Below are 18184 nucleotides of genomic sequence, written 5' to 3' on the forward strand. Positions count from 1 at the left end.
GGGGTATAGGAGCTGGATGGTAAATTTGACAATACTGTAGTTGAATTGGCAGAATAAGCATGCATGCTGTTTTAGAAAGAATCTCTCCACAGGACTGTAATAGCTTGATGCCTTCCTCTTCAGTAAGTCATTTTTGTCAAGTTAAAGGCCAAAATTCAAACTGGCTTGTTGTCAAGGACACTAAGCACAGCAGGCAAAAATCCCCAAGGCTACCCAATTCACAGCGTAGATAGATAAAGCTGGCAGAGCACGGTTTACTCTTCCTCCCCTCCCCCATGAAAAATCCTCTTGCCTAGGGTTTTTTTTTTTGAGGATATAGACACTATTATGCATACTAATACAATTTAACAGAAAGTATTTAAATGGAAGGTTTGTTCATCTGTTTGTGGGTAAAACAATCCATTATTGTTTGGGGGTAATGTTAAAATAATGCACAATCCCCCCAGTGACTGCGTGGTGCTGCAGGCTGCTCCGCCGTTCCAGCTGTGCTCACCTCCGCCACAGCTGGAGGGAATTGTCATTGGCAGAGGACTGGCTTCAGCATCTCGTCCTGGTGAGCACCGGCCCTTTACGTTGGCTGTTGTGTGATGAAGCAGTTCAAACGGGTTAAGCGCATAATCCTAAATCGTGCTGTTATGACTGTAAGAAATGATGAAAAATCCTGTGGAATTAGGTGTTTGTAATAGCTTTCTATTTTACACTTTGGTTCCTGATTCTCTTGTAAGAATATGCAGCAGCCCATTTAGGAATAAAGGGCAATGTTAAACCACACAATTAACTTCAAGTAGTATTGACCACTAGAATACTCCAGGAATATTATGTGTCCCTGAACGTCCTCACTAATGTGCAGTTTTAGCCATGGTTGGTTTTTTTGAATGGTAGCTGTTTCTTTCCCAATTGATTATGAAGAAGCCCTGCTGAAGAACAAAAAATTTGTTTCTCTTTCTTTCATAGATAACCTGGTATTATCTTTCTCTTGCAGTAGTTTTTGCTTGTACTGGCAACCAGTAGTAGGTAAATATTTTTGATAGTATGTAGTCTTTTTTTTCCTCAAGTTGATGAGGTCTTTCTCGATACCTTTTATTATTTGGAGTAAAATGGCATTTTTGTATGAGTGAATTAGGAGGAATAGCGTTTTCTTTGACCTTTTCATATGTTTGCATTTTTGTCTTCTGTAAAAATCTGCCTCTTTCCTCTACTGGTTAGACTAAAATAAAATGCATATGTTCTTATCAATTTAAAGTTTCCATCTCTTGTTTACTTCACAAAATGGCAAATTAAATTTGCATGTGTTAAAATCTATTCTTCTAATTAATCTCCCTAGTTTCCAGGACACTATATTAAAAGCTCTCCTCAGCATTTTTCTCCATAAAATAAAGGTTAAAAACCCATTGAAGATAGTTACCTTTTTATTTATTTTGAATTCAAGGCAACTGCTAACGTCAGTCTGAACTCTCTTTTTTCATCGTCTTGACTTTTCTTCCTCGCACGCTGAATGTGGTCTGTATGGCAACCCCAAAGTAAACCAGACATTACAGCAGAGAAGTCAGTCCCTGTGGTCAGTGGTTTTGCATCTTCTAGTACACAGGGTGTATGACCCAAAAAGTTTCTTGGAAAGGAAACATCTTTTGAAATGCGTGTGCTCCATTTTACTGAAGAGCAAAAGAGGAAAAAAAAAAGTCCAGACTGCATATGAAAATTAACTGAGTGTATGGATTGTGCTGCTGCTTTAACATCTTTTTTTTTTTTGACTACACAAGTACAGAATTTAGAAAAACTTCAATTTGATTCAGACTTGCAGTGATTGATATACTTCCAGGCGAAGCCTTGTTCTTTATCCTTGCAGCTGATGTGTTTTGGTTTTTTTTTTTTCACATGTGCAGACATTTTTATAAGCATGTGGGAACTTCAGTTTAACTTAGAATTAAAATCCAGAGGTCTCCTAGTCTGCAAGTGTAAGTCTAATGAGTGGATACTTCGTTGTTGAACAAGGCTTTTTGGGTACTTTTAGCATTAATGGGGAGAGAATCCATTAGATTTGGTAAACTTCAGGTTTGGAATTGAGTACGTGAATGTAAGCTAAAGCCTTTGAAAGAATAATTGGGTGAATTTTCTGGGTTCTTGAAGTGATAGTTACTTCAGCGTTACATAGTAGTAGAAATTCCAAGGAGTATCTCTTGTATCTCTCTCTTAAATGTCTGCAGACAGGTAATCATCAAGCTAAGTACTGCAAGTACTTAGTTCATAGTTCATGTGTCTGTAAATACCCTAATAAACAACAGAGCAGAGAGAACAGAAATGACTTGGTGGGGAAAAAAAAAAAAAGCCTAAGTGTTGGGGCTTTTGGAATTTGCAGAGACCTGTGTATCTGATTTTCCATCTCCCAGCTATTTCTTATGTGAAGAGTTTTTATGCTGTGATCTGCTGATGCATTTAACCCGCTCCTGAAATTGTTTTTAACCAGAGTGAAAATACTTATGTGGGGGTTCCTCTTTCACAGGTTAGTGCTGAAATAGAGATGAGAGAAGGTTAAAAGGCGTAAGTGAAGTTAGGGAGCTAGTAGGTGCCAGAGAGTGGCACAACTGTTTGAAACACAGCGTGGTCCATCAGCCCGTGAATGTCCTGGAGTCAGAGAAGGAGTCCGAATTGTGAACTTACTCTTTAATGACTTTGTTCAACTTGGTAGTTGTGTCACGTAACCAAGTTAAACTCAGGTTTAAATCTCTGCCCCTGCACCTTTTTCCAGAGATCCCATAATTCATTAAATAATCTAACATTAAATTTGCTACTGCAAAAGCACAGGTTATAGGAATAAATGTCTGGTTCTTTGTACTGACTTCTGCATATTGTGCAATAATTACCTAAAATCTAGTATGCTACATGTACACCTAGTATGCCATAATAGGAGCACCTACATCTTTTATTCCTTCTTTCCAAGATTTTTAGGGAATTGAACGTTAATAGACTTTTTTCGAGACATATTAATTAGATGTGTCTGTTACAGCATGATAAACCAGCACAGGTATGAGAGTCAGTCGGACAGACTGACACCAGCGTGCAACCTCTAGATCTGCTTAGGGTAATGTAATCAGTTCTAATAATTGTGCTGTTGCCAGCTCTTATTAGTAGTGCTTTTACCTGGTCTAGAAGGAGACTTAGGCAAACAAAAGAAATATGTAAATGGGTGCTTTTCCGTGTTGTGTTCTTTAGTTTAAAATTAAGTATCTTCTCAGAGTTAAAGGTCTGTCTGGTAACAGGATAAATAATACTTCAGTATAATCCAACAGCTTGGCTTGGACTTGCAGACACAAGTGATTTTTTTTTGTTGTTTTTTTTTTGTTTTTGTTCAATCACAGAAGTAATTTGACTTGTCTAGAAATAATGTTTTGATAAACTTCAATAGAAATTAGCAAATCAGCCATCAAATGAGATTTATAAAAAGTTGCTTGGGAAAATGTGTTGTAAGTAGTCTGCAATTCAAGGCATTTCCTTTGCAGGATGCTTATCAAGTCTGCATGTGCTACTTCCAAATTGAACTAGAGCATAGATGAGAACTATTTTTGATAGAAGGGGGGAAAAAAAAATAAAGCCCAGTTGGAAAGTAGTACCAGGGTTTTTTTTTGGCATTGCCTTAGGATGTAAATCCTACAAGTGTGCAGAGAGAAAACAGACTTTGAAACACCAGAAGGAATCAGATTAATCTGTGATGTTTGAGGCGATGCTGGTAGTGTAAATGTGATGGAAATAGTCATTGTAGGAGTGGTGAGTAAATATACTAGAAGCCTTTGGATAAACTGACTTCTCTTTGATAGTCTGTATACCAAGTAAAGACAAAATGTCCTGCTTGTTTCAGTGATGTTTCTTCACCAGGGTGGCTGTATCAGGCGGAGCAGCTGCCAGTTTTGAGGACGGTCATGCTTCCAGATGCTGATGTGGAGCTCTTTTTTTATGATAGCAGCAACCAAAGACTCGCGCAGGAGGTTCCAGTCGTGGCTGCCAGCCTCTTCTGGGGTGGTGGAGTTCAGATGTTGAAAGACCAAGGGGAAAAGGATCCAGCAAATATTTTTGCAGGGATTTCTTCTAGGTTGGAAAGCTGATATTAATCAGTTTTCTAGGCTTTTGTTGGTTTCCCAAATCACGGGAAAACTGGCACGGGAAAGCTGTCTACAGATTTTGGGAGACAGTGCTGCCTTAGTTCACCATCAGGCTGATGGATAAACTTACGGGACAAGCTTAATCTTCTTTCCAGACAAAAAAACTACCAGGCTGAAAATGGGATCACACCTGTCATTCTCCTCTAAATAACTTTTGGCTCTTCATCTGATTTCAGTCACATTTGATAAGGGCAGAGATGTTACGCATACAGGGTCTCCAAGACTTGTGGAGATGAGTAGCTTGGTGGGATGAATCCCCCCTCCCTCGGCCTACCCCTGCTGGAGGGGACGAGGAGGGGTGCCCGGTCCCGGTCCCAGCCCTGCAGGCAGGAGGTGTCAAAGGAGCAACCTGGGAGAGCGGTAGAGTAGCTCTGAGGTAGGAAAGGGAGAAAAACATGTATATTAAGTCCACCACACACCTGCAGGTAAATCAAGCTTCATGAATTAAACTCCTAATCGCACAACTAGGCTGAGAGTGTTTTGGGTTTTTGTTTGGGGTTTTTCCCCCTACCCCCGCCCAGAACTTAACAACATTCTCTGAGGGAAACATCCAGATGACTTTATCAAGCACCTGTAATAACACTCCCTATACATTTGTTTTGACTTAGGGGTTTTGTTTTGCTTTTTAACCCAGATGAAATTGTGTGTTAATTCCTTACACCAAGATTCATCTGTGTCCTGTGAGCATGTTGTTTACAGCATCAGCCAATGCATCAACCTCCTACTGGCATTTTTTAATTAAAAGAACAGCACTATCACTTCAAATTAGTGCCACATAGCTTATTTTAGTAAGGAGTGAAATGGTGTTTAAAGGTTTTTCTCTTATGAAAATTGTTTATTAAATTTTACTCTCTTTTGGTTCTATCTAGTAGTTTGCCATTCAGTGCTTGGACAATATCAGATTCCTAGGTGTGCAAGTCCTGTTAGTGATACGAATGCAAATAAAAGGCTTGCTTTTAATATCTCAACTATTTGATAAATAGGAATCACCTTCTTAAAAACAAACAAACAAACATCATATTATTTTAAGGTTCCCGCAAAGGACGTGTTAGCCTGTTTTCAAGTGCATTCCCTGTGTTGAGAAGGTAGTGAAGAAATAGGTATTTCTGGGAGCTTCTGTGTCATGAACTGTGAAGAGATGTTTTTTGTAATCCTGTTCAGTGAAATTGTTAGACTTCCTTTATGCTAAATTACTGTGAGAGCAAGTAATATATCCAGTGAAAGCTAGCCCTAGTGAGAATTTTCCTCATACAGCATTTCACTTTATCTGGAATATTAGCACTGTTAACCATCCATGCAAAATGTAATGTATTGACTCTATTTAATCAATTTAAAATGGAAAGCAAATGTCTTAGGCTTTGACTGAACCAGCTGTCCTCATATATTGGTTTTTTTAGATATTAAATTTTGGACTTTGACGTGTTAATGTAATAGTTTGATAAAGAACTTTTTGTTCAGGAGAACTTTCTTTATATTTTTTGTTGCAGGATCCTGCAGCCGAGTGGTGTCACTTGCATAAAATCTTATGTCTGAATATGAAACACATATGTTAAGGTCGTATAGGAAGAGGCATGGTATCTTTTCATTCAAGCTCCAGTTTATTTATATAATACCTTTGATCGAGGTATCTCGAAGCAGTAATGGCATTAGAATTTATTGATGTAATGGACACTGACATTTTGTACAAGGAAAATAGCAAACAGTTGCTATTTCAGGCAAAGTGATGAATGTATAATGTTGAGAAAATTGTAACCAAACATCCTGGTCAGAGTAATGCACTAAAACATTTTCATCAAGATCCCAGCCTTTGTGACTGCGGATTCACTTGGGATTAGAAAGGGGGTTTCCTTTATTGAGTAGCTTGCAAATTGTTCTTAAAAAAAATTGCCCCGGGGGGGAGGTCTGCATATGTTGCTGTTAAGCCACTGTTGAGAAACTGACTTTGCAATGAAAGCATTTGGGTTTTTAATTTAAAAAAAATATTTGCTAGAATGCTACATGCATGCTGTACATTATCTGTTTTTGTTCTAAACTCTATTTTTATTTTGCTCTCTGAAGCCAGCCTGTAACTAAAACATTCCTAGCATCTTTTGGCTGGAGACTTAGTCAAGGACGTTTTTCATCCTGCTTTCAAGAAGATGGTTCCAGCCTTTTTTGAAGCTGCACCAAAGGAAATTTCCTTCCTTAGCAGGTACAGTTTCAGTGAGGGAAGTCACTGCTTATGGTCCAAAGGCTTAGTACGTCCTCTTGCTGTTGTCATGTCCTACCATGCTTAATCTGGAAACAAATGGAAATATTTAACATAGCTAGATGGTACAAGATAAGGGTTGGAATCACTCTGTATCCGTCATGTTAATTCTCCTTGAGCTCACTCAGCTCACGAGTTGGTTGTTAGCAGAATAATATGGATAAATGTTTTATGGACACGAAGGAAAGGGACTGTGTCAATGTCCATAGCGATAGACCTCCTTCCCCACCTCCCGACTAAATAGAAGGGTATTTGCTGTCGTGGATTGGTTCTTCTTGCTCAACCATAGATTGGCTCTAACCAGTCTGTTTGTTTTGTTGTTCATCCCTGGTGACTGTCAGTAGCGCTGGGCTGAATAAACAGAGACTATTGATCAAATTTGAAGTCATTAACTTGGCAGTTTAAATAGATGCTGTCCTATATAATTAGAACAAGGGAGTAACACATAGGCTGATACGGCTTTATTCTGAATAAAAGCCGCCTTTTCATGAAATCTTGTTTGGTGCTATTCAGCTCTCCGTTTTGTGCCTCCCGTAGGTCACACAAGAATTAGGCGTTTTATTTAAAGTACCTAAAGTGAAGAGGATGGCTTTGCTTGTGTAAGAGAGCGATGACACTGATGTAACGTGGATCTGCTGAACTTTGATACTAATTGGAAATTGTGTTTGGAAGCAGGGGGTGCTAACGTGAGGTTATCAGTTAACCACATCCAGCTAGAGCATGTCTTGGGGAGGAATACCGCTCAGTATTGCCTTCTGTCTCCAAGCAAGCAGCATTGCTTCCAGCTCTGAAGCAGTAGCGGGTTTTGATGGTCCATCTCGCTGCTGCTCAGCTGAGAAAAACACCTGCCTGTTAGATCTGGATGTTTATACTCAAACACAACGGGTGATTAATTATTTCTGAAGGAAGAAGTTTCCTTTTAATGGCTACTGTCGTGCAATGTGTCTGTCAGCCTTCTAAATCATTTTAACATTGTAGATGGAGCATGGCCGTAAGACACAAGGAGTATTTTGCTGTATGTGTTCCGGACTCCTTGAAGATCCGTTACAGACGACTGGCGGTGTAGTGTGAACAGACGGGCAAGGAGCAGCAATAATCTCATTAATATATGTGCAGCGTGTGCCTGCAGACAGCGCGGTGCTCCTGAGTCACACTGCTGGGAGTCCCTAGAGAGCGTGCAAATTCAGCAGTAGGATGCACGCGTATTGACCCACATTTCCTCGGGCAGAGCGGCAGACACGTGCATCTCATTGCTTGGAAATCAGATGAGAACTGATGTAACTTGGTTCATCCAGCATTTGCATGACCCGAGCCAAAGTGCTTTTGGGGATTTACCACTTGTGTGACTAATACGTGATTAAGTAGATTGTAGAGAGCGTGTGTATGTGCTTTTTGTAGACAAGACTTGCTGTATAACAACGGCAGCATCAAAAAAGTCTCGTGTGCATCATTCTCTTATTGTAGCTTTTAAATAGGACTGGTTATTAAATCAGATCTTTTTTTTTCCTACATAAAAGCTTTCATACTAATTCCTAGGAAAGTTTGTTGCATAGGGATGTTTTTCCTGCAACAGATGGACAAATGTCCTATAGAAGAAAATAATGATTCTGTACTGGGGTTAATAGAAAGACCAAAAATAGGTGAATGAATGATAAAAATTTGGCTTCCAAAAGCTATTAATATCTCTGTAATTGCAGTCTTTTTTTGGAACAAGCCTCGTTTCTGTCCTGTTCTCCTTTCCCCTCTGCCACAGCTTCCTTATTCCTGTACATACACAAGCACCCCCCTCCCTCCCCATTAACGGGTGCCACCGCTGTCACCTCCCGCTCCCCACGCACCCCCTGCGAGTTCAGCAGTGCTGGCCCGGGGCCCAGGCTAGTAAGCCAAGATGAGCTTTTTGACTGGCAGGTATCCAGCCTTGCTGCTCACCTTTTAGCATCGGTGCCCTTCACAAATACAGTCGTGTGTTTGGTGCTTCCTTTGTTTTTTCATTTGTAAACAAGGAGGGTTAAAGCTGAGCTCTCTGAAAAATGAAAAAAAAAAATGCTTAAAGAAAGTGGAGAGTGATGTGTAACATCTTGGGCAGATGTGGAAAGGGATTATAACAGACTGAATAATCACGAAACAAACTACTGAAGATTTTAGAGTTGAAAATTTCCAGGAATTAAAAACAATATTCAAACAGCTGATGTACTTTATTCAAAATCAGAAGTGATGCCAAAAATTTAATTTGAGCGAACACAATTTTCCTTTCCTCTTCCTGAATTTAAACTTTGCACCTTTATTTTAGCTTTTGTATTGGAAATTACTAAAGTAATTTTTCCCCTTATTGTAGCTAAGCACTTAATCAGTCTGAATTACTTTTTAGATTTTACCTGGATAGTCAAGGTGTCATTTTTCCCGTTTTTTGCATGTGCCTCTTGAATCCTCTGGAACCTGATGGATATAATTTGAATATGAAATGGTAATGAAGACAAAAATAGATGTGTGGCTGTATTTTGCCCAAAGTCAGTACGCAGAGTTGCTGTAACAGGCTCGCGGTTAATGTTCCTGCAGAACGTTGGTCTGACGGTGGGTGCTGCAAGGGCAATCCTCCTCCGTACTGATCGTTTGTGCGTGATGGATAAAACTGCTCACCTCCTTTTTAGTACAGATTTGCTACAGCAGGGTATCCAGGTGGTGTTTTGAACAACTCTGTGGCCTTTTTTTGCAGTAATACCTTTACTTGACAGAGTATTTTAGAACAAATGCAGTCTTCCCATTTCAGTAATCTATACTGTCTGTTCTGTATTGACAGTAGCTGAAAGCCAGCAAAAGAATGGAGGTTAAAACTGTTCACTAAACATTACATGTACAAAGCTGGTAACAAGGTAATCATCAAGAAGAGAAGTCAGTAGAATGTTTTAATTCTATCTAGCTTGGGCAAATCCTACAGTTTTCCCAAGAAGACACTAAAAGCATTTATACCTCAGTACTAAGATCCAAGTTAGGATCAAAACTTCATTTATTATGGGCTATTAGGCTATGCTACTTCTTTCCAGCACCAGCTCGATCTTGATGATCCATATGTTTGCTATCCTCAGGTTGATAACGACAGCCCAGGGAGCTATGGGAAGAAAGAAGTACTTCTGAATGAATTCCAGCTGGTTCAATTTTTGGCTGTCCATTTGCTTAGTAGCCTAGAACAAAATGAACTCATTGCTCTAGGCTTTTGTACGCTGTTAACTCTTCACTGAATATTGACTTTCACCATCCTGATTTTTAAATTGGAGCTCGCTCTCGGTCTGTTCAGAAAGGACTACTCAGTCTCATCTGTTTGTTATAATGCTTACCACAAAACGAACAACAGATTTGCGACTAAGGAAGGCAAAAGCTGTAAGAGCATGCAAAAGTTTCTTTGGCAGTGAGGCCCATGGCTTTGAAAAGCTTTATATGACAAGACTTGAAGCTTTTTATGTTTCTATCCAAACATGCCAAGAAGCACTCAGCATACCTCAGTTAAAATACGAGCATGGAAAACAACTAGATGCGCTAGAAATTAGGGAAAGTTTGTAAGTCATTAGTTAACCCGAGGTATGTGGTTTTAAAGCAATGATATGGTACTGATGCGTTGCTTGAAAGAAAGAATGCTTTCCATTACTTGCAAAAAAATTTTGGGTGTTGACTATGCCTCTTGAAAAGTTATCTAGTACCTGTTGGAATTTGTTCCAGTAGCAGTTACTGAAGTTGTTAGTAGTGCTAGAAGAGGTGCTTGGTAAGTGTTATTCTTTGCAGTAGACTTCTAGCAACTGCTTGTTATAAAATTGTCTAGTTATTAAAGAAATGCAAAATGAATCTGAGTTTTACTAAAACAGCTTAATCCCAGTGCACTGTTTTTCCTAAGGCTTGTTATTTTTAAATACCTGATATTCTATAGGCTAAATTTCTTTTTCTGTGGAATTCTGTGTTGGAGATTGCTCACTCAAATGTTTCAGAATGAACGAAGAAATGTGGATTCTTGAATATTGTGACCATGGTGGTCATCAGTGTTATATATATATAACTGCAACTTCTAAAAATTACTCTGGCAAAATTTGTTGTTTCCTATTTTCAGTGTTTTTAAAGTTTGTTGTTTTTTGGTTTGGTTGGTTTTGTTTTGTTGTTTTTTTTTTTTTTTTCCTGGCAGTTAATTTCAACATCAGCAGGGTCCCAGGTCACCTAAGCAATTCTCTTGCCAGATTCCTGTTCTTGCTTCATGGTGAGGCTTTAGTTTAACACCGAGTTGAGCAGTCCTTCTTTGACCAGAGCCAAACCTGTATATTTAGTTTTAAGGCAACGTTCCATGTGAATTGTTTTAACTAAAACTCTTCTACTGATACATTTAAGCCCTCATGGGATGAACTAATAGTTTACATAGTTTACAACTTACACATAACTTAACGCCATTCATTTTTTAAATAACAATGTTCTTGCTTTTAAGCAATCTACTTAGTACTTGATGAAAACCAGACATTAATTTTGTACTGTTTATTAAAATAACCCCCACTGGAAAATTTTGTTCCTATAAAGTTGATTTTGTACCTTATTTAATTGCAGTAAGATATCAAAGAAACTAAATACTGGTTCTGTCTGGAAAAACAAATCTCAGTTCTTAAATTGAGTTTGAGAATGTGTTAAACTGCATTCGTTTTTCCTCCTTTAAAATAGTGTTTAACATTCAAATTGCTTTGTTGAAATACTGACACTACCTGTATGTGAAGAGCAGTAAATACCAGCCACTCTTTGGAGATACGAAACATATGTTTTAGGTTTTAAACTGAAAAATATGCTTCATTTTTTAGCTTGGAAGTTTTAGACCTTTTACTGTTTGACAGAAATTCAGTGTGTCTATTGAAATGTTGCTTGGCTATATCTAATGAAACTTTGCCAAGATTTTCAATACTAAGGTTTCTGCTTTCACAGGTTTTACATGTTTTGCAGTGGAAGGTCAGGCTTTTTCTCTGCTTTCTGCAAAACAGGCAGATATTTTGAGGCAAGGCAATATGTATATGAAGAAAGCTGGAGATAATATGGGGTTAGAAAATACGAAAGTTGTATGTTCTGTTCCTTCACTTAAAAAATGTTTTGCTCGTGGACAGGATCCTGAGGCTGGATCTGTTTTAATTGGTCTGATTGCTTGGGGTTTCTACTAATTCTAGGTAAGCATCCGCAAATGTGTTGCTTCTGGTTTTGGTCTCTTGTTCTGTACGTTTTCATCCTTTATAAAGCAGCAGAGAGCAGTTGTGCAGGTTTTCCTCCCGGACTTAGGAATGTCTTGTAAAACTCTAGGTCCATTAATTGGATGGTGTTTCGTGGGAGAAAAAAAAAGCTGCTGTTAATACAGAAATGTACTTGTAACTTGAGTCTCACAAACTGGTTATAAAACATATAGTTGTAGTAGTGGTGTGGGCAGCCCCACAGAGAATATCTGGGAAGAAGGGGAATCTAAATTTCTGTGTTTTATAGTGAACATAATATTTATTGGAAAAGCCTTTTACATACTGAATTAGTAAGCAAATGATCAGCTGGACGGGACAGTCCTTATAAGCTTCTTTTCGGTAATGAAAATAAGGTGTTTAATGCTTTATGCATTTAACTTATGAAAGTGGAGATCAGAGGCATGTTAAATTAAACACACCTAAATTAAATGCTGACTGAGCAGTAGACTGTGCTGCACAGAGGCTCTCATTCTCCGTTAGAGGAGTGTCAACTATTTAATACGTGATTTCTGCCTAAGTATTATCTGGAGTGTTTGGGGCGGGAGGGAGGTTCTATATTTGATTGGTAATTCACTGTTGCTCATCTAGCATTTTCCAGAGAAACACATCTATATGTCTGAAGACTTGAACGGTATTTTTAGAAAGGACCTTTTGTTTACTGGGAGTACGGGAGTAGGACTAGGTTTGAGCTTGATCCCCAGCTCTGCCTGGGACCTGTTGTGAGCAATGTTAGGTTGAGTATATGGTCCTGTTAGGTATTGACATTTGTAGAGATTTGAAAAAGGTGCTTCGAAAACTCTGAGTGTTAAAAGTACAAAATATTTTTGGCAATCTTGGTAAAATTCAGTTTGGAATCTGAGTTATGAGTGCATGTGGGTGGAGGAACATGTTTTTCATGCTTTAGGAATTTTTTTCCAGATGCTTTCTTAGTGCTTGGGTAACTATAAAAGCGAAGTATTAAGACATCAGCATGGATTTATTCCTTAGTTTTAATGTAACTTAAGAAAATTGAGCCACATAGTTTCATGGCATGTTTTTAACTCTATTATGGCGATGATGTCGCACAGCGCACGTTGGTCTCTGTTTCAAAATGCGAGCAAAATTCAAGTATGTGCAAGCCGTGCAGATAAGCCTATCTTGATAGACACTACTTGCTTGAAAATATGAATTGTTCAATGCAAGTGCACGTGGTTGGAGATACAAGAGATGTAAGGGAAGAAACCCAGAATTGTGTTGATCCCAGCAACTAGACTTAGACAATGAAGTGTGGAGTAAATGTAAAATGCCATTTTGTATTTCAAGTAGGAATTTTGTCACTGAAATTGTTTTGTTTAGCTGTCAGCTAAGAGATTGTATTTGCCCTGAGAACAGTATACTATTCTGTGTGGTTTTAACAGAAATTTTGAGTTCTTTCCAGATATTTCTATTTCTTACTAATGTATACAGAAGCTGACACTATAGCTGAGGCCTGAGCATATACTTTGTTTTCAGAGAGTTGGGAGACCATTTTGGACACTTTAACACAGGAAAAATTTGGGAAATCTCTCTCTACAAAATTATTATTCCACTTGGTTGTGGTTCTGGCAGATTTGGTGGAGTGGAGGACTGAGTTTTAAAAACCATACAGTAGATATAAATGACTTTATGTTCTGTTAACGTTTTCTCTGGTAAAACTGTAATTGATAGGGTGTTTTTTGAGAATGGCTGTAAAATAGAGATAGTAATAACTGACTTACCTCTTGAATTCCACTTCTCAGAAAAAGTGGTTGTGCTTTGAACGTGTTGGGAGACGGTTTGCAAAGAAAAGGTACGGGTATGTGAGGGAAGATGGTGCTTCAAGGGCATTTTCTTGATGACAGAGGAGGCTTCACCAGTTACAGTCTCGCCCTTGCCCCAGTGTCTCCGGCTGTATTTCTTACAGCTAAGCAGTCACTGTCAGGCCAAGAAGAATAGTTAGCTGAAGGTGGTGAAGCAGCAGTTTATGAAAGGTTCCTAAAAGATAAACTTTTTTTTTTTTTTTAAAAAAAAAAGCCCCTGGAAGTACAATGAGAGTGAGAAATAGGAACTTAATGTAGCTGGAATTTGCCCCATGGTATGCGGGGCAAATAAATTCCATGGGCAGCTTCTGCTTTTGGAGCTGAGGCTGGGCTGAGGGCATGTCTGTAAGACGCAAGCAGTCGGAGAGGCTTGGGTTTTACGTCTGTCTAGGAAATAGGAGACTGTGTAGAGAGTATGAGAAGGTTCTTGGCCTGGATTAGAGGAAGGCATAGCAAACTCGTACGAAAACTGATGTAATAGCTAGGATTTAATGAAAGATTTAATCTGGGAGGTAGCCTTTATCTCAGGCATTTGTTATGGGTGAGCAGAGGGGGAAGAAGAGAAAGAAAAGTTAGTATGAGGGATAATTGGATATGCTTGTTTCCACCTCTCTGATTTGTGTGCCTTTCTCTGATTCTGTACATCAGCATTAATTCAGCTTCCTATTGATCTCCCTTTTTTAATCTCTGCAAAGTTCTTCAGCTAATTCCATAACTCTTACTGTTTCTCCAAGTTTTACGTCTCAGCCAGTTCATTCTTAAACTTGCTTTACTGGTCTTGTGTTGCATGCAGTCTCAGATAACTGGGAATTTAATGAGTCTTGTTCTTCCAATAGTCCTGTGCTGGTTTTTTTAATGATTTATGTTATTGAGGGCTAAATCACCCTTGCTGGTGTGTATAGGAAGACTTAGTGTCGGTCAGTGCCCAGGAGGATTTTTCAGTTTGAGTTATTCTTAGGAATCCTGGAGATGAAACTCTTCTGTTTTGTCAACTTGGTATTGTTTGCACTATGAGGACTGACTCTCGTTCATGACGGGTTTCTGCTTAGGTAGGACGGAATTTTGATTCCTGGCTAAGTAGATATTTTAATGACATGTTAATGGACTAATAAAAATGACTTTTTCTGGGTGTGTGGTTTTTTGAAGATCTCTTCAAAGTTGTCTAGTGTTTGCAACTGGCTACACAAAGCCAAGTTCCAACCCACGAGGAAAGCATGCCTTGAAAAGAGGCTTTGATTTTTACTGCAGCCTACACAAAAGGGCCACAAAAAGCCTTCGTGTATCAAATCCAGCAACTCTCTGAGAATTGAGGTTTTTAAATGAAGCATTGCTTTAATCTGGTAGTCAAGGTCTGTTTTAGCGTGAGTTCAGGCAGAGTCTTCCAATGTCAGGGCATGATATATGCTGGTCCTGAAGTCTGAGGGGTCTCGGTGGTTTTTTTTGGTCGGCTTATGTGTCAGATGGCAAATCTCGTTGGCACCACGATGCTAAGATCGTTAGTGAAGGCCACTCAATGTACACGTCTGTATAAAATTAGTTCTGTACAGCTAATTGCTTGATTTGGCAAATGTAACAGAAGACTTCAGTTTTGTTTATCACTTTCTGCATGCTAGGCGCTGCAATGATTCAGATTTGGGTACTGAGAAGTTAAAGCAGTCCGTGGATTTATGCATTTCAGTGTCAAGCACACAAAGAGAAAGACCAAAAGTATTCCTAAAGCAAACAAAGAAAGGACTAGAATAGAAACCTTGGCCTTTGTGGTGACAATTTAAACTTCAATTTCTGAATAAAGTGGTATATTTCAGTTCAGTGATGTGGCTAGCTGTAAAGAAGCTGTATTTTTACACACTTGGTGCCTTCAGCCATCTTTCCTTTCCCATTAAACCCTTTCTTTTGTACCCTACCAAATATAAATGATTGTCACCCTTAAAAAACCCAGAACACTTAAAACCTTCGCGGGTTGCCTAGTAGTGGAAATAAAAACAGACGTTTATCTGCAGTGAAGTCTCATTTAAAGTTATGTGCAGAGAATAGGAACCGTAAGCAGAGTCACTCATAAAGGCAGTTCAGAAGGGGTGGCTTGTGGTATTCAGAGTATTTTCCACAAAATACGCTGAACCGTTTGGACAAGACGTGATTTCACATAACAGATTCAGCAAAGATTTTAATTGTGGGCCACAGTGCTTTAGGGCGTTAGAGCAGCATGTGGTAAATAGCTGATGTTTGCTTTTTTCTTTTTTTTTGGAGGTTTTTTACACTTCAACCACATTATTTTTGCCATGCAGCCTTCTGAAAACTGTTTTTCAGAATGGCAGAATTTTTGCTGTGGAAGCCAGCCTGTAAGCTAGCGTGCATGGGGGGCTGTCCTGCTGTCGTACAGCAGAGCTGGAGCTACCCTACTCCAACACAGGTTACCGGCTTCACAAGTCAAAAATTAGGCAGACTTTGAAGCATTAGCAGAGATGTTTCCATTTCTTGGATGCATCAAATTTGAGCTGCTTTGCGGCCTTTTTTATTTTTCAATGGTATGCAGTAACTTTAGTTTCATTTTATGTCAAGATCTTTATTCCTCTCTCCTCCAAAGCCTCACTGTTCTTTGCTTCTTGCTTATATCTTAAAACAAACCAACCTGTGATGCTTTTAATGATTATGCTACATATCTCTATGATTAAAGATGGTCTGCACAGAAGTAAATATTAAGTAAAGTCCTTTCTACGTCATCAGCCTGCTGGCCTGTGTTTATCTTCTGTCAGAAAGTAAAACGAATGTATCCTGGAATCTAGCTGCCTGTTTGTACAAGCGCAAATGATTAACCTGGAATATCAAAGGGAAGACCAAAGATGGCTGAAAGGTGTATTTGCTAGCATCGTTCAGTATGACCTTCCCCCCGTTTCCTAAGGAAGATGTGGACGTGCTGCTGGTTTGTCTTGTCTTCAGAATTAACTTGAGTACTAAATTGAAGGCCGTTGTTAGCTCAGATCCTGTCCACTTGTAGAAGTCCTTAATTTGAGCAAGAAGGTTCTTACCTTTAACTCGCAAAGCATGAATGAACGCAGTCCCAGGAGCAAACCTGCCTGCTATTTTGCATTGGTACAGGCTAGGACCTACGGAATATTTTCATTGCTTACCTTTTTTTTTACTATTCTTTCTTTTTTCCCTTCCTAGGTCCCAAAACACAACTACCTAGTTTTTACACTGTGCAGCTGAAAATCGTTGTAGCATCTTAGCACTGTGCTATGGGATGGGGTATGTTACATGTGAATAAATCCGGTGTTGATGCAGAGACAGCAATGTGAGGACTCGTGCAGACTAGCAGCCATCCTTGGAGCACGCACAATTCAGGAGGAGGAACTTGCACACGAAGGCTTTGACTTTGTAGTCTGGGACTGTTTACTAGGGGATAGTTGAAATGGTTCCTCATGCAGGCTGTCTTTTCTCTGCCTCCTTTCTGAAAATGCTGGTCTTGCTGCAGAGATAGGTGCCTCGGTGATGAAGCAGCAGCTTTCTGATGCAATTCTCAGCCGGGTTGTTCAGACATTGGTGCCACTCTGTGCTTTCCTTACTACACCCGTCTGTAGCTTGCTCCTGCGGCACCTCCTGAACCACAGCAGATGATTCATTTCTGCTTTGGAAGCAGGGTGGACAACCGGGGGTTGGCAGAGGAACCACTCAACTCGCTCAAGTTACAGCTGCATTGAAGACATCCCCAGGGTGAATACTGACTTTGTATAAGGCTTGTCCTTTCTTCACCTCCTGCCAAATATGCTTTCACACTAGTACTTTACCCAGCTGGCTAATTTGGCCTTTGAAATTATCTCAATAATGTCAGGTACTTAAAAAACCATTCCCATCCCTTTATAAATATTATAATCTAGATGTAAAGACATTGTTTCGGTGGTGTTTGGGATCTGTTGTATTAAAAAAAACAGTTCTTCAGTGCTGTGCAGCAATCCAGAGCGGAGTATAAACAAATACTATGTCAAGCTGAAACAAGTTGGTTGACTTTGAGAAGGCAGAATGTAAATGCCCAAGTCGGGAGAATTAGTACCTTTTGTAACATTGCAGCGAATGCAGGGAGATTGCTCTTGCTGACAAGCCCTAGCCCTCTCTTGTTTAAAAGAAAGAGAAACGAAAAGAAAAAGTTATTTGGAAAGACGGAAAGTAGGCAAAGATGGGTTTTGTGCAAAGCTTGTAGAAAGCACGTCTCAGGTGCCTGGTTTGCAGATAAGTATCCGTCCCATTCTCCTACACCACCTCTGACGCAGGGATAAAATTAATAACTTTTTAAGCCTTTATAGCTAAATCTACCTGAGTTCATGGGTTTTGGGCTTGAAGTAGCAGCAGTCAGACCCTGCCAGCAGTCTTGCTAAAGTCCTATTGGAGGCAACGTATTTGAGAAGAAAATCTGGCATCTACGCAGCTTTGCAGAGCAGGGAGGGGCTGTCTGTTCTGCCGCTGGCATGGTTTCATGTCCAAGCCTCCCGTTGCTGACCTTTGTCACCTGTTTCTTTAGTGGAATTTAGAAATCTATGGCTTTTAAGTGATAGGGCACTTGAAAATATTTTTTGCTCTAGTGGGTTTAATGTGCAAACAGTGGAACAGAGCCAATGGTCATCTCAGGCAGGCTGATTCTAGAGGTTGCTCCATAAAGGTTTATTTCAGCTATTAGCTGTTGTGCCAGTGTTTTTCTTACAAGAAAAAGTAATGATTTTTGCAACCTAAAATTGA

The sequence above is a fragment of the Fulmarus glacialis genome, unplaced genomic scaffold, assembly GCF_000690835.1.
Source record: "Fulmarus glacialis isolate BGI_N327 unplaced genomic scaffold, ASM69083v1 scaffold21258, whole genome shotgun sequence".
In the NCBI taxonomy this organism is placed as follows: Eukaryota; Metazoa; Chordata; class Aves; order Procellariiformes; family Procellariidae; genus Fulmarus; species Fulmarus glacialis.